General features: G+C 36.5%; 1 protein-coding gene across 2 annotated transcripts in view; it reads right to left on the bottom strand.

Moving 5' to 3' along the window:
- bma (SCY1-like protein bma) overlaps nucleotides 1-20,721 on the bottom strand; it is a 406,156-nt gene that overhangs the window by 365,882 nt on the left and 19,553 nt on the right. Inside the window, exon 1 of one of the 2 annotated variants that reach the window (XM_073979933.1) lies at nucleotides 3,462-3,520. The exons of the other annotated variant lie outside the window; for it this stretch is intronic. The gene's annotated coding sequence lies outside the window, so the exon portion shown is untranslated. Of the gene's footprint in view, nucleotides 1-3,461; nucleotides 3,521-20,721 lie in introns of those variants that run through there. 2 annotated transcript variants of the gene reach the window in all.

Below are 20,721 nucleotides of genomic sequence, written 5' to 3'. Positions count from 1 at the left end.
ACAGCGATGTATGGTAGGTCGTCGTAGGTGGTCAAACAACGAAGATATCGCAATAGTCGCTTACAGAACCCAACTTTTCATTTATTCGATTTTAATTCTAATGACGAATAACACAGCTTTTGTTGGATACTTTCCAAAAACAAAACCTGGCTATGAAAGTAGAAAATCCTGTCTTTACAATGATGCAAAGTAGGTTAGCGTAGGTGGCCAAATAACAAAGATATCACAATAGTCGGTAATACATCCCATTTTTCCACTTTTAAAGAAATCACGCTACAGGTCGTAATTTTGATCGGATCGTCACCGAATTTTGGGTGTTGATGGGGGTCCCGCAGGGGAAAAAGCCTATTTAAAGTAGGTTGGCGTAGGTGGCCAAATAACGGATATATCGCAATAGTCGTTAATGCATCCCATTTTTCCATTTCTTTGTAATCGCGCTACAGGTCGTAATTTTGATCGGAACGTCACCGAATTTTGGGTGTTGATGGGGGTCCCGCAGGGGAAAAAGCCTATTGATTTTGGTGATGGTCGGATAATATTCAGGGGTCGGAATGGGCAAACAACTTATTTGGAGAAAAAGTCAACGTTTTATTTCAAAGCGAATATCTCCGCTTCTATAAGGGGTATATCAAAAGCAAAACCTGCTGATGAAAGTAGAAAATATCGCCTTTGCAACGATGTAACGTAGGTTGTCGAATGTAGGTGGTAAAACAATGAATATATCGCAATAGCCGCTATTAAAACACAACTTCTCATTTTTGCGATTTTAATAATAATGACGAATAGCTCAGCATTGGTTGGGGACCTTCCAAAAGCAAAGTCCGACTATGAAAGTAGAAAATCCCATCTTTACAATGATGTTGGCATATGTGGTTAAATAACGGAGATATAGCAATAGTCGGTAATACGTCCTATTTTTTAATTTTTTGTAATCACGCTACACGTCGTAATTTTGATTGGATCGTCACGAAATTTTGGGTGTTAATGGGGGGTCCCACAGAGGAATAAACCTATTGATTTTGGTAATGGTCGGATATTATTCAGGGGTCGGAATGTGATGGTTGATGGTTGGCATACATCCCACTTTTCTATTTTTTTATTTGAGTTATTCTGACGATGCACTTAAACGCGTTTCAATAAATTTACCTGTATTAATGAAGACACTCAGAGCAAAGGCGCTAAACTATCCCAATTTTAATATTTTGAATTTTACCAGTCAAAAGCTTATGCACAGGGGAAGTGATGTAGGGTATCACATAGTCGGCCCCGATCCGACTATAGCCTTGGCTCACTTGTATTGGATCATATTTAATGTTCACCAATATTAACTCTTACTATTGTTTACCTAATTGTTAAATATAATTATAATGAAATCTTAAGTTCACTCAATTATTATTTGCGAAAAATAAAGGTCTGTAAGTAAGAGGTCAATAGGGCTGAAATATAATATCAGCATGGTAAGGTGGGTATGCTGAGGCAGTATAATACCATCTAAAACTGTCCCCCATGGTAACATCATAATCATTTATTTCCCCTTCTCCCTTCTATTTTCCTATTTTATCTATTCTTTCCATTTCTATTCTATCTATACAAAGAGCTACCTTATTTTAACTTTTGTGTATACGAAACCGTGTCTACTTCTAAAGGGAAAAGAACTGTCCCAAGACTGAGCACGGCCGGGGCAAGGAGGTAGCCACTCCTGGAGGAAGTAGGGCCCGCGTGGTGGTTCGTTACATAAATTAAATGGCGCCCAACGTGGGGCCAGCAAAAGCCGTTATCTGGCTATCTGACACCATTAAACAGTAATTCAACACCTTAATGCTGGTTTAAATCACAATAATGTTTGGACAACAAACATAATAATCAAGTGGGCTTATTGGCCGACCTTGTATAGGCCTTGGACTATTCTCTATTAGATGTATGTTAACAAAAAATAGTAACCAAAGAATAGCCAAGACAAAAGGATTTGTGCAGGTAATGTTCCATTATTTTATCTGTTGCAAACTGTAGACTTTTCGTTACAATTTCAGAATATTTTAATTTTTAAACTAAATTAAAGAGGCTAAGAATCGCATTTTTTTTTTCATTTCACAAAATTTTCCAAAAATCTTCCTAACTTTTAGCTACTTAGCGGTTAACACTGCAATCGTATAGAGAACTTTCCCATTTATTTTCGCTTATATAAAAATGTTAAATGCACAGCTAATTTTTGATAGCTTCATTTGTGGAACTCCATTAAAATTGTTGTTCTCTTTTCATTTCCATAAATTTGAATAAATTAATAAATGTTTTCACACTTTCCTTCTTTCGGGCAAAATATTTAATTGTATTTTCAATGAAGTCATATGTACGGCACTGTTTTCAATACAACATCATAAATAACAATTTCTATTCTAATGGCGGGGAGCATAATTTTGTTGTTGTTGCTTTTTGAGGCATTGAGTTTTTGTTTTGCCATTGGTTTAATTATTTCACCACTCAGGGGGTTCTGAGTCGTTTTTTTTGTATTTTTTCTGTTTTGGGTTTTATCCTTGATTTGACATTTTGGTGGTAGAAAAATATTCAACAACAAATAAACAAAAACAGAAAACCAAGAAATAATCATATATGTATGTATATAAAAGTATTACACAGACACCAATTTGAAAAAATGTAAATTGATTTTTTCTTCTTTGCTTCCTTTGTTGCCCGTAACACCTGTCAATACGATTCATTTTACACATTTTTTCGTTTTACTGCAGGTTAAAAGTGGGAACACAAGTAACTTCGTTGTCTTGGATTTAAATCTTTCTTGACACCACAATTCACAAACACTCGTCTGTACGGAGAAAGAAAAAAGCTTTCAGGATATCTTTAAATTCCTTTTGCTTATTTGCGTTTTTTTCTTTTTTTGTTGTTGTCTTTTTCACAATCCGTTACAACCACTCAAACTCACATTTACACAAATACAGGTGGTATTCACTTTCACCCTCCGCTCCGCTCGGAATTCAGTAATTAAGCGAGTTGTGCATGATTTATGAGCACTTCTTTTAAATCGACAATTCTTTAATGGCCTGGCTAAAAAGGTATTATCCGCCTTCTACCACTCTTCTTCGTTCGAATAACTTTTGATGTGGTTTAATTTATGTTTTTGTTTGTTGTGTGTGTGTTTGTTTCTTCAATGTCTTTAATCCTTAAAGCATTGAAGAGTCGTGGTGTAAATTGTTTAACAAAGGTGTGTGCGGGCTTTACAAGTGTGTTTGTGTTCGTGTTTGTTTTTTTCTACTTTTGTCTGCATATACAATTAAAAACAGAATTGCACGTATTAGCACGTTTTAAATCCATATGTATGTATATACATAGGTGAATATGTCTGTTTATTGTGTCTTGTGTTATATCCTTTATTTGTGTTGTTATGTGTGTGTGTGTCTGTTTGTAAGATATTTGTTCTAGGTATTATAACTACTAACACAATCACCCACTTGTTGTAAGAACTTTAACCGGAAACAAATGTTAAGCACACAGCCTCAAAAATAAGACTGATGCGAAAAGCAACAGTTCCAGCAGTTTAAACTCCATTTCTTGGCCCAACACCAAATCTGCTGCTGCAGCGTAGCGTCAGCAGCAGATACCATTATCCTCGTAATGCTTCGTGAGTGTGTGTGTATTGTGCGAGAGTGAAAATACAGTTTGCATTGTATTCTCTTAAAATGGTCATTCTAACTCTCTTTGACTGTTAAAGTAAACTAAACTCTGTTAATAACAGTGGCAATATTCTCAAAATTTTTTGGAGTCATTATAAAACATATCGTCTGCTCCGTCGGAAAAGGTCGTAAGTCCACTTTCTTTGGAAATCGCGTTTTTGTTACAGGATGATAGTACATGTCAAAACACGTCGTATGATACAAAGAAAGTGGTAGTATGTCGCGTTTTTCTATATGTTTTGCCCTTGTCGGAAAAGGTCGTAAGTCCACAAAACGTACAAATTTGAGTACGAAATGGTCGTAAGTCCACAGGAAAATGTATACTTTAAAAGAATGCTACATCTAATGTAGTTCAGATATAATGTTTAATGTCTTCCTTGGTTGGGGTACAATGTAAAGAATTAGCCTACACCTTTTTGATGATAATCGGATGATATTTGGCGGAGCCTGTGGACTAAACTTTTGAACAAAAATGTCATAATTTCTATATTGCAACAAAAATGTACATGTGAAATCTATTTTCACCTATAAGCGAACTGATTATGAAAGATGGACTTCTGGCCTTTTCACTGATACAAAGTGGGATGCTGTATGTGTTCAAATACCTCATATATTCAAAAATTTGTAAAAAAATCAAAATTTTTACTGTCGCACAATGGTTCAGGAATCGATTTTCCTGGCCAAAAATCAAAATTTTGTTTTGTAACAGATATTTAAATTCTATATGGGATTCGATAGTAAACATATTGAAACTAAGGAAACCAAAAAATTAGGTCAAAATATTGGAAGGTGCGGGCGTGGGGTGCCCCTAAAGACGAACATTTTTCCAATTTTTGAGAAATACGTAATTTTTGAAAACTTCTGGAGAAAAAAATAGCTATTTCTCGGAAACTATAACATAAATTGCGTTCGCTGTTTTTTTGTTAGGTAGGTAGGATTGTGGCCTTTAAAAATAAATTAAACAAATTACCGTGGCGTTTAGCTATTTTATTTTTCCTCTGGTACTAAATTTTATGAAATTCCAAATTTAGTGGACTAGAACTTTTGTGGAACAACATGGAACAATGTTCTGTTTCCACAGAAATATGCCAGAAAGTCTCCTCTTTTAGCCCATATATACTTTAGTTCCCGTCCCGTTCCGTCCGTTTAACACTTTTTTAAATTTATTGAAATTACATGGGTAAAAATGTGTGTTTTTCCATACCAATTCCCATATGAATTACAGCTTTTTTACACAAATTAAAATTTTTTGGAGTATATGAGTTTTCATATGAGTTATATAAGTTTTATGAACACCCAAGGAGCATTTTATTTTAATTTTTGAAAAAATTTAAATTTTTTGCATTTTTTAATGTGAAAAATTTGTGAAAAAAATTTTTTTAATTTTTTTTTTCGAAAATTTTTTTTTAATTTTTTTGGCATTTTTATAGTTTATTTATTGGCGTTTGACCATCTTTAATATATAAGAAGATATAAAAACACAAAAGCACTGATATTTTGATGAAAAATAGTAAAAAAATTCAAAAGTTTAACTTTGACATTGAATTCCTCTGCAACTACCGGACCGAATTTGACCGCTTATAATTCACCGGAAAGCTGATTGTGTTATCTGTCTAACAAAAAAAGAATTGTGAAAATATCTCTATCCGTTCAAAAGTTACAGAATTTTGACCAGGAAAAAACGATTCTGAACCACTGTGTGTCGTATATCTTACTTAACTTTATTAACTGGTAATTTGTGGTTTCTCTAGGGTCATTTATTCACATAACGAAATAAGTTTGTATTCTGAATTCAATAAAGTAATACCTTCTAACGGACGTGTAAGTTCAATGTTTATGTTATTAAATGATTCTAAAACAATAATTCATTGAAATGTTATTAAACTAAGAAGACATCATGGTTTTTGCTAACAAAGAGCAGTATGAATTTGGAATGGAATTAGACGTCGGTGTCATGGGTCTAGTTCCCTATGGTTTTCATAGTGATTCTGAAAGCTCTGATGATAAACTTTCTAAACGCAGGAAGACATTACATGCTGGTATTCTACATGGTTTGCAGACAAAAATGAAAGATGCAGGAAGTTGGGGCAGAAATACTTGGGAAGACAAAAAAGGACACTATTTGGGATTACAATGTAGCTAAGAAGCCACGAATATTAACGGAATTAATCATGAAATTTAATTGAAGGAAAAGGTCGTAAGGCAAAAGTACAAGGTCGTAAGTACAACGTGTCATGTTTTATATTAAATATTAGCCGAACCGGTCCACGTTGCTGGCCCTTGAAACAGTTTATGTTACCTTTTCTTATGTCAATTAAATATTTTTGCATCGCAAATTAGGACCGAAATTCGGAAGGCACCGTTCTACGGGGCTATATGAAGGCGTGGACCTATATGGACAAATTTATGGGAAAAAGTTTTATACCCGAAACGAAGAATAAATACCAAATTTCCGCCATTTCGGAGGAATATTGAGGCCACACCTTCAAAATCGGGAACAGGGAGGTACCTCCTATGGGGGCTATATGAAGGCGTCAATACCAAACATCCTAAAAGTAATAGAAACTTCTATACCAAATAACGAAGATCTATCTTAAAAATTGCGAGCTGTATCTTAATTGCAAAAGACGGACAGACGGTCATTGTTATACCTACTTAGAATTTAACTCTGGTCAGGTCTTATTGTAAAAATATGTACCCAGGATTATGGAAACGGAATCGTTCGTAAGTTTTATATATAGCGCATTTAAAAAATAGGGCACAGGTGTAACCCGCTCCTCCGAAATTGAACAAAATATATAGCCTACTTCCACCAAAGGACATCCCTGTGCATAATCTGAAAATTACATGGAATAAGTACTTAGGGTCGGAGATTCTACAACCGTTGCCTCGCAAATTAATTTTCTGACCGATACTTTCATAACTTTTGCAAAAAAGCGTTTTTAAAAAAATAGGGCCAGCCCCCGCCCCCTCCGAAATTCAAAAAATATAAAGCCTATTTTCTCTGAAATTTTCAAAAATCGGTTCAGCCGTTTTTGAGTCTATGCGGAACATACAAACATACACACATTGTATTTCATATATAAGATTTCACCCAAAAGTGTTGGTCCATTAAACCCGCTAATAATTATCTCATCACCATGTTAAATTCCAAGCCTATTCTTTGTCTTAAACTCAAATCATTCTTAAAATTTCGCTCCGATCGGAAAATTACTGCGATCTACAGGACAACTACAAAGTCGGGTAAAAATTGTTGGTTTGGTCCATTTCACACCTTTCGATCATAACCAATATCTAATGGGATCACTTCTGGTCGGAACCCGACCTCTCCACCAAATTTCGTGACGATCGGTGCAAAATTGAAGCCTGATGTTTTATTACAATTGTTAATGGATGGGCGGACACACATAGCTAAATCGCTTTATCTCGTCAAGATATTAAAAAATGGCAAGGGGAGGAGGTCAATATGTTACACGAACATTGGACAAAACAAACTTATAATACCCTTTCCACATTGTTTTGTAAAGTATAAATATTTTATTTTAAAAACGTCCGTAAATGGTAGGAAAAGGTCGTAAGTCCCTACAAAAATACAAAACTGTACAAGGAAAAGGTCGTAAGTCCAAAGACATCCAATTATCTCCCAAACGCGACGGAACTTTATCAAACAAAGTACAGGTATTGAAGCGGAATAAATAAACGAAGAATACTGCCTTTACCACCATAATAAAATCTTTACTACAGAAAGCGCTGGAATGTTTTTTCTTCTTCCTGAAAAATTTATTGAGAGGGACTTACGACCTTTTCCGACGGAGCAGACGATATGACAAATTATGTATGTTAGACTCTAATTTAGACTCGAATTTAAGGTCGTCCATTAAGAGGACTTTAATGTAGTCTATGAAGACGACTTTAAGGTCGTCTATGAAAAAGACTTTAAGGTCGTCTATGAAGACGACTTTAAGGTCGTATATGAAGACGACTTTAATTCGTCTATGAAGACGACCTTGAGGTCTTCTATGAAGACGACCTTGAGGTCTTCTATGAAGACAACTTTAAGGTCGTCTATGAAGACGACTTTAAGGTCGTCTATGAAGACGACTTTAAGGTCGTTTATGAAGACGACTTTAAGGTCGTTTATGAAGTTGACTTTAAGGTAGTCTATTAAGACGACTTTAAGGTAGTCTATGAAGACGACTTTAAGGTCGTCTATGAAGACGACTTTAAGGTCGTCTATGAAGACGACTTTAAGGTCGTCTATGGAGACGACTTTAAGGTCCTCTATGAAGACGGCTTTAAGGTCGTCTATGAAGACGACTTTAAGTTCGTCTATGAAGACGACTTTAAGTTCGTCTATGAAGACGACTTTAAGTTAGTCAATGAAGACCACTTTAAGGTCGTCTAGAAAACGACTTTATGGTCGTCTATGAAGACGGCTTTATGGTCGCCTATGAAGACGACTTTAAGGTCGTCTATGAAGACGACTTTAAGATCGTCTATGAAGACGACTTTAAGGTCGTCTATGGAGACGACTTTAAGGTCGTCTATGAAGACGACTTTAAGGTCGTCTATGGAGACGACTTTAAGGTCGTCTATGGAGACGACTTTAAGGTCGTCTATGAAGACCACTTTAAGGTCATCAATGAAGACGACTTTAAGGTCGTCTATGAAGACGACTTTAAGGTCGTCTATGTAGACGACTTTAAGGTCGTCTATGAAGACGACTTTAAGGTCGTCTATTAGGACGACTTTGAGGTCGTCTATGAAGACGACTTTAAAGTCGCCTATGAAGACGAGTTTAAGGTAGTCTATGATGACGACTTTAAGGTCGTCTATGAAAACGACTTTAAGGCAGTCTATGATGACGACTTTAAGGTCGTCTATGAAGATGACTTTAAGGTCGTCTATTAAGACGGAGACGTTATATTCTATAGACGTTATATTCTATAGAAGACACCTACAGAAGTCTTTTATTCTGCGGAATTTTTCCACTACGGAAGTCTCCTATTCTACAGAGCACCTCTACGGAGGTCTTCTATTCTATAAAAGGTCGACTATGAGAGTCTTCTAATCTACAGAAGACTCCTTTGAATTTTTTTATTCTGTACAAGATTCCTTCGGACATGTTTCTATTCAATCGAAGACCACTTTCAAAGTCTTCTATTCTATTGGAGACCCCTACGGGGGTCTTCTATTCTATAGAAGACTCCTACGGACGGTGTTCTATTCTATAGAAGACTCCTACGGACGGTGTTCTATTCTATAGAAGACTCCTACGGAGGTCTTCTATTCTAAAGAAAACCTCCGACGACTTTAAGGTAATCCATTAAGACGACTTTAAGGTCGTTTATGAAGTTGACTTTAAGTTCGTTTGTGAGGACGACTTAAAGGTCGTCTATGAGGAGACTTTAATGTCGTCTATAAAGACGCCTTCAAGGTCGTCCATGAACACGACTTTAAGGTCGTCGATGAAGACGACTTTAAGGTCGTCTATGATGACGACTTTAAAGTAGTGTATGAAGACGACTTTAAGGTCGTCTATGGAGACGACTTTAAGGTCTTCAATGGAGACGACTTTGAGGTCGTCCATGAAGACGACTTTAAGGTCGTCTATGAAGACGACTTTAAGGTCGTCTATGAAGACGACTTTAAGGTCGTATATGAGGACGACTGTAAGGAAATCTATGAGGACGACTGTAATGTCGTCTATGAAGACGACTTTAAGGTCGTCTATAAAGAACACTTTAAGGTCTTCTATAAAGACGGCGTTAAGGTCGTCTATGAAGACAACTTTAAGGTCGTCTGTGAAGACGACTTTAAGGTCGTATATGAAGACGATTTAAGGTCGTCTATGAAGACGATTTAAGGACGTCTATGAAGACGACTTTAAGGTCGTCTATAAAGAACACTTAAGGTCGTCTATGAAGACGACTTTAAGGTCGTCTATGAAGACGACTTTAAGGTCGTCCATGAACACAACTTTAAGGTCGTCCATGAACACAACTTTAAGGTCGTCTATGAAGACGACTTTAAGGTCGGAGGTCTTCTATTCTATAGAAGCCTCCTACGGAGGTCTTCTATTCTAGAGAAGACACCTGCGGAGGTCCTCTATTCTATAGAAGACTCCTACGGAGGTCTTCTGTTCTATAGAAGACACCTACGGAGGTCCTCTATTCTATATAAGACTCCTACAGAGGTCTTCTATTCTATTGATGGCTCCTACGGAGGTCTTCTATTCTATCGAAGCTTCCTACGGAGGTCTTCTTTTCTATAGAAGCCTCCTACGAAGGTCTTCTATTCTGTAGAAGCCTCCTACGGAGGTCTTCTATTCTATAGAAGCCTCCTACGGAGGTCTTCTATTCTATAGAAGCCTCCTACGGAGGTCTTCTATTCTATAGAAGCCTCCTACGGAGGTCTTCTATTCTATAGAAGCCTCCTACGGAGGTCTTCTATTCTATAGAAGCCTCCTACGGAGGTCTTCTATTCTATAGAAGCCTTTTACGGAGGTGTTCTGTTCTATAGAAGACTCGCCTCCTACGGATGTCTTATATTCAATAGAAGATTCCTACGGATGTCTTTCATTCCATAGAAGACTCCTACGGAGGTCATCTATTCTATAAAAGACTCCTACAGAGGTCATCTATTCTATAGAGGACTCCTACGGAGGTCATCTATTCTACAGAAGACTCCTACGGAGGTCATCTATTCTATAGAAGACTCCTACGGAGGTCATCTTTTCTATAGAAGACTCTTATGGAGGTCTTCTATTCTGTAGAGGACTCCTACGGATGTCATCTATTCTATAGAAGACTCCTACGGAGGTCTTCTCTTCTATAGAAGGCACCTACGGACGGCCTTCTATTCTATAGAAGACTCCTACGGAGGTCTTCTATGCCCCTACGGAGGTCTTCTATTCTATAGAAGAACCCTACGGAGGTCTTCTATTCTATAGAAGATTCCTACGGAGCTCTTCTATTCTATAGAAGACTCCTACGGAGATCTTCTATTCTATAGAAGACTCCTACGAAGGTCTTCTATTCTATAAAAGACTCATAAGGAGGTCTTCTATACTCCTACGGAGGTCTTCTATTCTATAGAAGAACCCTGCGGAGCTCTTCTACTCTATAGAAGACTCATACGGAGATCTTCTATTCTATAGAAGACTCCTACGAAGGTCTTCTATTCTATAAAAGACTCATACGGAGGTCTTCTATTCCTACGGAGGTCTTCTATTCCTACGGAGGTCTTCTATTCTCCTACAGACGTCCTCTATTCTATAGAAAACTCGTACAGACGACTTCTATTCTATAGACGACTCCTACAGACGTCTTCTATTCTATAGAAGACTCCTATGGATGTCTTCTATTCCATAGAAGACTCCTACGGACGTATTCTATTCTGTAGAAGACTCCTACGAAGGTCTTCTATTCTATAGAAGACTCATACGGAGGTCTTTTATTCCTACGGAGGTCTTCTATTCTCCTACGGACGTCCTCTATTCTATAGAAGACTCGTACAGACGACTTCTATTCTATAGACGACTCCTACAGACGTCTTCTATTCTATAGAAGACTCCTATGGATGTCTTCTATTCTATAGAAGACTCCTATGGATGTCTTCTATTCTATAGAAGACTCCTACGAAGGTCTTCTATTCTATAGAAGACTCCTACGAAGGTCTTCTATTCTATAGAAGACTCCTACGAAGGTCTTCTATTCTATAGAAGACTCATACGGAGGTCTTCTATTCCTACGGAGGTCTTGTATTCTCCTACGGACGTCCACTATTCTATAGAAGACTCGTACAGACGACTTCTATTCTATAGACGACTCCTACAGACGTCTTTTATTCTATAGAAGACTCTTATGGATGTCTTCTATTCTATAGAAGACTCCTACGAAGGTCTTCTATTCTATAGAAGACTCCTACGAAGGTCTTCTATTCTATAGAAGACTCCTACGAAGGTCTTCTATTCTATAGAAGACTCATACGGAGGTCTTCTATTCCTACGGAGGTCTTCTATTCTCCTACGGAGGTCTTCTATTCTCCTACGGACGTCCTCTATTCTATAGAAGACTCGTACAGACGACTTCTATTCTATAGACGACTCCTACAGACGTCTTCTATTCTATAGAAGACTCCTATGGATGTCTTCTATTCTATAGAAAACTACTTCGGTTTTCTATTCTATAAAAGTCCTCTACGGAAAATTGAAGATTTTCGTAAGAGTCTTCTACATTACGGAAGACCCTTACGCAGGCCTTCAATTCTATAAAAGATCCCTTCGGAAATTTTTTATTCTATAGGAGACCCCTACTGATGTCTGCTATTCTATAGGAGACCCCAGGGATGTCTTCTATTCTATAGAAGGTCCATACAGAGGTCTTCTATTCTATATAAAGCTCCTACAGAGGTGTTCTATTCTAAAGGTTTTATGTACTATATAAGACCTCTACGGAGGTTTCTGTTCTGTAGGAGGCTTCTACGGAGGTGTTTTATTATAAAGAAGACTTCTAGGGGGTCTTCTGTTCTTTAGAAGACTCATTGAGGTCTTCTCTTCTATAGAAGATTTATTTGGGTGTCTTCAATGCGAACGTATTGGACCCCTTCTATTTCTATAGAATACCTCTACAATTTATTTCGTTGGAAGTCTCCTGCGTAAAGGCCTGCGTACATAAGCTGCTCTGCCTGATTGCCTTGCTTTCCTGCTTCATTTTTGACATAATAAAAATAAAAGAATAAAGAAGGCCGAGGAAATTTTGAACTGGGTTGCCCTTTTCTTTTTTATTCTTTTATCAGAAGTAAGCAAGGTAAGCAGGCAAGGCAGCTTATGTACGCAGGCCTTAAGTCTTCAATTGAGTAGAATACTCATTTTATTAAACCATTAAATACACCACATAGACGACCATGACAAAATAAGTTTATTTTTAATTACAAACCTTGTGTAAAATTTAGGTCATTGCAATGCGATACATGTTTTGCCATATCTTAACTAAATTGCCAATTCCATTTAATAAATTACCAAATACTTTTTTTAGAAATTAACAAATGTCAAAATATTCATTTCAAAATTTCTCTTGTGAAAAATTCTTTTCAATTTGTTTAACTGTTTCTGGTGGTGAAATTGTCCTTAACCCCACCACAACAACAACAACAATAATAAATCATCTATCAACAGTCATTCATCTACTGTTTCAATTGAATGCCTCGACATCATTGTGTCATTGTCGCAACAATTTTCTTCAGCCTTTGGCTATGACAATGTAAATTAATATTCTGTCATTCTATCGACATCGATACGACGATACAAAAACGCTTTAGGCAGCAACAAACGATTGTATCATAATTTCCATTTCAGAAAGTTATCATCAACTAACTAAGACCGACTAATAAGCCGCTGTAACCTTTTGAGGCGAGACAGGGAGGAAACCGTCTCTGGCATCATTGTTTGAACTTGTTGAATGCTGGAATATGTACATACATACATACACATACATATAATCGTGTTAGTGTTTTGAAAAGCATTAATTTCTTAGAAAATAAAAAGGAATTTAAGATTGGTTGATAAAGCTGTTTGAATACACTTTTCGATTTGGTTATTAGATGGAATTTGTCAAATTGATAACCAGTTGGAGGTACATCAACTGTGGACCAAAGGACCAAAGTAAAGCCCTTTTAAAATAACTTTTGAAGGTGCCATGTTCTAGAATGCCCCGAATGTGTACAGTTTTAGATACTGAAATAAATATCTTATAAAACAATGAATAATAACAATTGAAAATCTCTATAAAGGATAGACACTTTTCGAAATCTATTCCAATTTCAAATTATACTCTGCCCTTGCCATCGCATGTAATACACACATACGACAATCAAGCTGTCACTCCTCGGCTAGATTAACTCGCAATAAATTGAAAATTCATTGAAACACATTAAAAGCAATGATATGTACATACATATATAAATAACGAAGTGAATTATTTATGCATAAAAATTGTATGTATTTTTCTCATTTTTATGTCGATATCATTAAATTGAAATCCTTCAAACGATTTTTTTGTTATTGTTTTACATTTCAATGACTCACCATAACAAAAGACCAAAGCAAGTGCCGACAATATTTTTTCTCGTTTATATATCATCATTAAATGACACATTTACGGTAATGCATTAAGGTGTTTAAATTATGTTGTTTTTGTTTTATATCAACGTACATTCATATGTGTGTAGTTATAAGCACATGTATATATTATGAAGGCCAGACATACTATAGAATCATAATTATTTTTTTATGTTGAATTTCTAGAAGGTCGTTGAAGGTCTGTCCATGACATAGAATATTTCGGGGACAATATGGAAAATAGAAAAATGTCACAAGCTTATGTTCACAGAATACATATATGTATGTATATTGCATAGTCATTATCAAGATACTTACTTTTTATAATTTGCCTGTAATTTGCCATGACTATACATATAGTTTGATCAGAACTCTGTTTAAATGGGTAGACATGTTTTTATACCCTCCAACATAATATGGAGGGTATAATTAAATTTCCCATAACGTTTGTAACACATAAAAATATTCGTCGGTGGCCTTATTATGTACATATGCGAGAAATTCTGAGTGAAATCGAACACTTTTGCACAATGAGGTTTTTGATTTCCTTTTTTTTTGTTTTGATGTGTTGAAGTTGCATTTCAGTATATTTTCAGATTTTTTGACTAAGGCCATGTTTATATTATAGGATTTTGCGGGGTTAACCTTCTTAATGAGGATTTATTTAACGTGTACGCAAAGGAATTGATATTTGAAACCCAGTGGGTTTGTTAAATCCGGTTATATATAAACGAACTATAACGGTTCCAGAGATATGGTGACTTGAAAAAGTCGAATTCTGTAAAAACTACAGAGAAAGAAATACGAATATTGACATTAATGTCAAAGTTCGGAGGCGTTTCATTTATATATCCAATTGGAGACAAATAATTTGTATTAGACCAGCTATAGTGTTTTTGTGTGTCATAGATGAGTGATATGTAGCTGTTTTCATGATCGCGAATTCGCTGAATAAATTTTGAAATAATGTCACAAATATATAAACCAACAGGTGTAATTTTGGATTCCCCATAAATTACCCTATTAGAATAGCGTTTATTGTTTGATTCAAAATATTTCCCAATACAGTGTCTAAGAACTTTTCGTTCCAAAATTTCAATTTCACCGATAACTACAGGGGATATGTTAAACCATATCGGAAAAGCATACATAAAAACTGGTCTTATACTTGTTTTATACAACAGTAATTTGGTCTTAGTTGGAAGATCTTTATTTGCCAATATTTTAGAAAAAGACCCAAGTATATTATATGCCCTTCCTAAAACCTGCCTGGCATGTTTATTAAATTTCAATAAATTATTAAATGTAATGCCTAAATATTTCATAGTTTTTCCTAGATTAATATCAACCCCATTTAGAGATAATTTTAAAGATTTACTTTCGGGAACCACAGTTCTTTTGCATTTCCCGGAAGCGTTCCTTATGCATATGGCCTCGGTTTTAGAAGGATTAATTTTGATGCCCCAATCATGGTAAAACCTTGAAACTTTTTCTAAGTGATGTTTCACAAAGTGATTCGAGAGAAGGCCGTAAACTGCATTTTTTTATTTTTTGAAATTTTGCCTGTAAGGGCGAAGATCATTTTTAATGATTTTTTATTAATTTTCTCGTTTAGAGTTAAGCTTTATGATCGGAAATTATTTGCAAGTGAAAAAGGAAAGCCAAGAACTCGAACCCACATAGTCACCAAATTACGTTACCTGGTTTCATTGGTGGTAAAGCAAATCTTCGGACTTATCGACTACGTAATGGCTTCTCTGTACTAGAACTTATCGTTTTTCAAATGCAAATGTGTTTTGTACATTTACGCGGATACTTGGCCACAGAAATGTATATTCTTCACGGCAAACGCCTTTTTTTAATTTTGTGCGGGTGTACCCTTAGTAGATGACATATTCAGTCCATATTCGAACCTGATCTATGTCTTGTAGAAATATTACGATGTTCACAGTACGGACCAAATCGCATACTCTCCTCCAGAGTTATCGTGCGCACAATTTTTCCGATTTTGGAACTATTGTGGGGGAGGTACCGGAAGGAGTGGACCGATATAACTTATCTTCGAACCTAAACAAAGTTTGGACAAAATATTACGAAGGCCAAATTCGAGAGCTATCTTGCGCACGGTGTCAAAGGGATTTTTTGCAACTTTCATTTTATTTTCTCAGGAAGTATGGACTTACCCCTGATGAAACGTGTACCATCCTATGGGGGGCAGTGAATACAAGTTGCTACAACAAAAATCAAAGCGATTCGAGAGAAGGCCCTAAACTAAACTTATCCGAATTTTTGTGTAGGATGTACCCGAAGGAGTAAACCGATTGAGTCCATATTGGAACCTTATCTAAGTCTGGTAGATATTTCACGATTTGCAAAGTATGGACCAAATCGGTTGCTCCCTTCTATAGTTATCGTACGCACAAATTTTCCGAACATTTTCGAACTTTTGTGGGGGAGGTACCGGAAGGATTGGACCGATATAACCCATCTTCGAACTTAAACTAAGTTGGGACAAAATATTACGAAAGCCAAATTTTGGACTAAATTGGCTCATCCGTTCGAGAGTTATCGTGCGCACCAGCCAGACAGACAGACGGACGGACAGTGCTAAATCGACTACAAATTGTGTGAAACACATTTCGTCCAAACGTACTTGGGGTCTAAAACCGTTATTTCGATGAGGCGCATTTTGCCCGTATGAAATTGTATATACCCTCGTTAGCATAAATGCTGAGGGTATAAAAATACCGATAATCGGAAGATACCGGTATATGGGGCCCATACTAAAACATGGATCTATACCCATAATTTTTGGAATATAAAATTAACTAAATCGGTTAAAATAAAAAATACCGGAAATCGGAAGGTACCGCTATATGGGAGCTATACCAAAACATGAAATATGGCCATAATTTTTATACCCTCCACCATAATTGGAGGGTATAATTAAATTTGTCATTCCGTTTGTAACACATCGAAATATTCATCGGAGACGCTATAAAGTACATATATTCTTGATCAGGGTAAAATTCTAAGTCGATATAACCATGTCCGTCTGTCCGTCCGTCCTATATCGGTCCACATTTTGATATAGCCTCCATAGAACGGTACCACCCGATTTTCGGTATTTTGAAGGTTTTAGCCTCATTATAACACCGAAATGGCTAAAATTTGGTTCTTAGTCTTCGTTGGGGGTATAAAACTTTCCCCAAAAATTTGTCGGTATAAGTCCAGGCCTTCATATAGCCCCCATAGAACGGTACCTCCCGATTTTCAGTATTTTGAAGGTTGTAGCCACAACCCGATTTTCTATATTTTGAAGGTTTTAGCCTCATTATTATACCGAAATGGCTGAAATTTTGTACTCAGTCTTCGATGTGAGTATAAAACTTTTCCCAAGAAATTTTCCGGTATAGGTCCACGCCTTCATATAGCCCCCATAGAACGGTACCTCCCGATTTTCGGTATTTTGAAGGTTCTAGCCGCAATATTCCTCAGAAATGGCTGCAATTTGGCATTTATTCTTCGTTGGGGGTATAGAACTTTTCCCCAGAAACTTGTCGGTACAGGTCCACACCTTAGAATAGACCCCCCCCCCTATTTCCGGTATTTAAAAGGTTGTGGCCTCAATATTGCACCGAAATGGCTGAAATTTGGTATTTGGCCGTCATTTGGGGTACTAACCGTTCCATAAGAAATTTAGGTCCACGCCTTCCATAAGAAATATAGGTCCACGCCTTCATATAGCCCCCATAGAACGGTACCACCCCATTTCGTTACCTTGAAGGTTTTAGCCTCATTATTATTATGCGATATTAAACGTTCCATATGAAATCTGTCGGTATAGATCCACGCTTTCGTATAGCCCTCATCAAACGGTGCCACCCGATTTTCTGCATTTTGAAAGTTTTAGCCTCACTATCACACCGAAATGGCTGAAATTTGGTATTTAGTCTTCATTGGGGGTATAAAACTTTCTCCCAAAAATTTTTCAGTACATATCCACTCCTTTATATAACCCCCATAAAGCGGTACCTCCCGAGTTTCGGTATTTTGAAGGTTGTGGCCACAATAATCCACCGAAATGGCTGAAATATGGTATTTGGACTTCATTTGGGGTACTAACCGTTCCATAAGAAATTTAGGTCCACGCCATCCATAAGAAATATAGGTCCACGCCTTCATATAGCCCCCATAGAACGGTACCACCCGGTTTCGTTACCTTGAAGGTTTTAGCCTCATTATCACACCACAATGGCTGAAATTTGGTACTTAGTCTTCGTTGGGGTATTAAACTTTCTCCCAGAAATTTGTCAGTATAGGTCCACGCCTTTATCTAGCCTCCCTAGAACGGTAACTCCCGATTTTCGATATTTTAAATGTTGTGGTCACAGCAACCCAGCAAATTGGCTGAAATTTGTTTTTTTTCTTTGTTGGAGTTAAAAGACTTTCTGACTGAAAGTCGACGGTTAGGTGCACGTTTCGATATATCCCCCATTGAATGGTATCCCGAATTTCGTAATTTTGAAGGTTATGACGTCAATATCCCACCAAAAGACTGATATTTGTTATTTAGTCTTCCATGGGGTTATAAAATATTCCAGAGGGCCTATTCTGTAACTTTTTAACAACTTTACTCATTGTTTATTTTACAACAATTTCCTTTGTTTGTTTTATTGTAGTTACAAAAACAAAAGAAATTTAAACAATAACAAAAGTTGTTAAAAGATACAGAATAGGCCTACAGAAGAGAATTATAAGTATAGGTCTGCGGGTTTCTATATACCCCATCACCCTAATTATAGAAATTGTTTAAAAAAAAGGTCGTTAATATGGAGACGAGGTCTTTCGATATGCGGTTTAGCACAAACACAGCTAGCTCTTGTTATCAGACAAAGAAAATACATTTTTATTAGGCTTGCTGAAAAAACATAAATACAGTTGCGTTCAAAATAATCGGAATGCCCATACAGAGAAGGGAATGGTCGAAAAATCATGAATAAAACTTCTCCATTATGACATATTTTGTATTTTTTTAACATGGTTCGCATCCCAACTGTTAATTCATTAACAGAAATGTGGCAATTTGTTTTAAATTATTTACTGTTTACACCAACATTATAAATAGTCTTCAAATTTTTTTTATAAAAAATAGGTGTTTTGAAGAACAAGTAAAAAAATATCAGTCGGCTTTGCCGACAAAAATATACCCTCAGCCAATGTGAAGTGAAACTTTCATCTACGGGCAGATCGAATGTATTTAGGGTCTCTTCAGAATTTTGTGGCCCTTTTTGAACATTTGAACTTGCCGACAAAAATGTGGATTAGGAATTAACTGTACTTAGACGCAAATGTTGAACTGTTGTACCCTTAGGGAGGACCTATATGGGCCATTTAAAAAGTTAAACTAAAGTTTGACAATATATTAGGAGAACCAAAATTTGGACCAAATTGTTTGACCAATTCAAATGATATCGTCCTAGCATTTTAGTGACATTTTATTGGAGGAGAAGTACCGGAAGTTGTGGTCCTGTACAGGTATAGGGTTTTTTACACCTTTCGGGCTGTTTTCCTAAGAAATATGGATTTGACCCTGAAATAACTTTTAGTGGTGTAATGGAGGTAGCGAATGCAAATCGCTTTAACACAAACCAAAGTGATTCGAGAGCAGGTCTTAAAGTAAACTTATCCGAAATTTTGTGTGGGAGGTACCAGAAGGAGTAGACAAACATATGTCTGGTGGATATAATAGGATGTGCAGAGTATGCATTACATCGGTCACTCTCTTCAAGAACTTTTGTGTATCTTCCAACTTAAACTTTGTTTGGACAAAATATTACGAAGGCCAACCGAATTGGCAGATCCTTTCGAGATTTATCTTGCGCTCCAAACACAACACCGGTGTTATAGGGCTTTTTTTGCAATTTTCAGGTTATTTGCTCGGGAAGTACGGACTTGTCCCTCTTGAAACTTGTACCGTCGTATGGCGGACAGTGAATACAAGTTCTTACCAAAAAAATCAAAGCGATTCGAGAGCAGGTCCTAAACTGAACTTTTTCGAAATTTTGTGTGGAAGGTACCCGAAGGAGTGGACCGATTGAGTTCATATTGGAACCTCATTTAAGTCTGGTAGAAAGTTCACGATGTACAAAGTGTGGGCCAAATTGGTTACTCCCTTCAAGAGTTATCGTGCGCAGAAATTTTTCGAACATTTTCGAATTTTTGTAGGTAACCCATCTTCGAACTTAAACTAAGTTTGGGCAAAATATTGCGCAATTTGGACCAAATCGGTTCATCCGTTCGAGAGTTATCGTGCGCACCAGCCAGCCAGACATACAGACAGACGGACGGACATTGCTAATCGACTCCAAATTGTCTGAAACACATTTCGTCCAAACATACTTGGGGTCTAAAACCATTATTTCCGTGAGGCACATTTTGCCCATATGAAAGTGTATATACCCTCGTTAGCATAAATGCTGAGGGTATAAAAAGGACAATAAAAATATTTTTAGTTTAATCTACGACCAAAATTGTAAATATTTAAGTTAATAGTACTAAATCCAATAGATTTGAAGTTTGTTTGAAAACAAAAGTACTTTGATATTATCCAAAAAACAGACTATTGTCCTTGTGGCGACTTTTCCCATAAATTAAGCACTTATTGGGCAATTCAGTGGATTTTATAAACAAAACCGTTATTGATTAGAGTTGTTTAACACTTTGGATGTTACCACAAATAAAACAAAACTATTGGTATACCATAAATTATTGAATTTTGATCCATGAGCCAAGTTTCAGCGTGTTTCCGTTAATCCTTTATGAAAGGATCGGCCAACAAACGCATCTATAAGGCATTTATTCCTCGACCAAATAATATTATGAGGTCCTCAGGATGTTAACTTTGTGTATACAATC

Source organism: Musca autumnalis, unplaced genomic scaffold, assembly GCF_047663935.1.
Source record: "Musca autumnalis isolate F117 unplaced genomic scaffold, ASM4766393v1 scaffold_4, whole genome shotgun sequence".
NCBI lineage: Eukaryota > Metazoa > Arthropoda > Insecta > Diptera > Muscidae > Musca > Musca autumnalis.
This window is presented reverse-complemented; position numbering and strand designations above follow the sequence as displayed.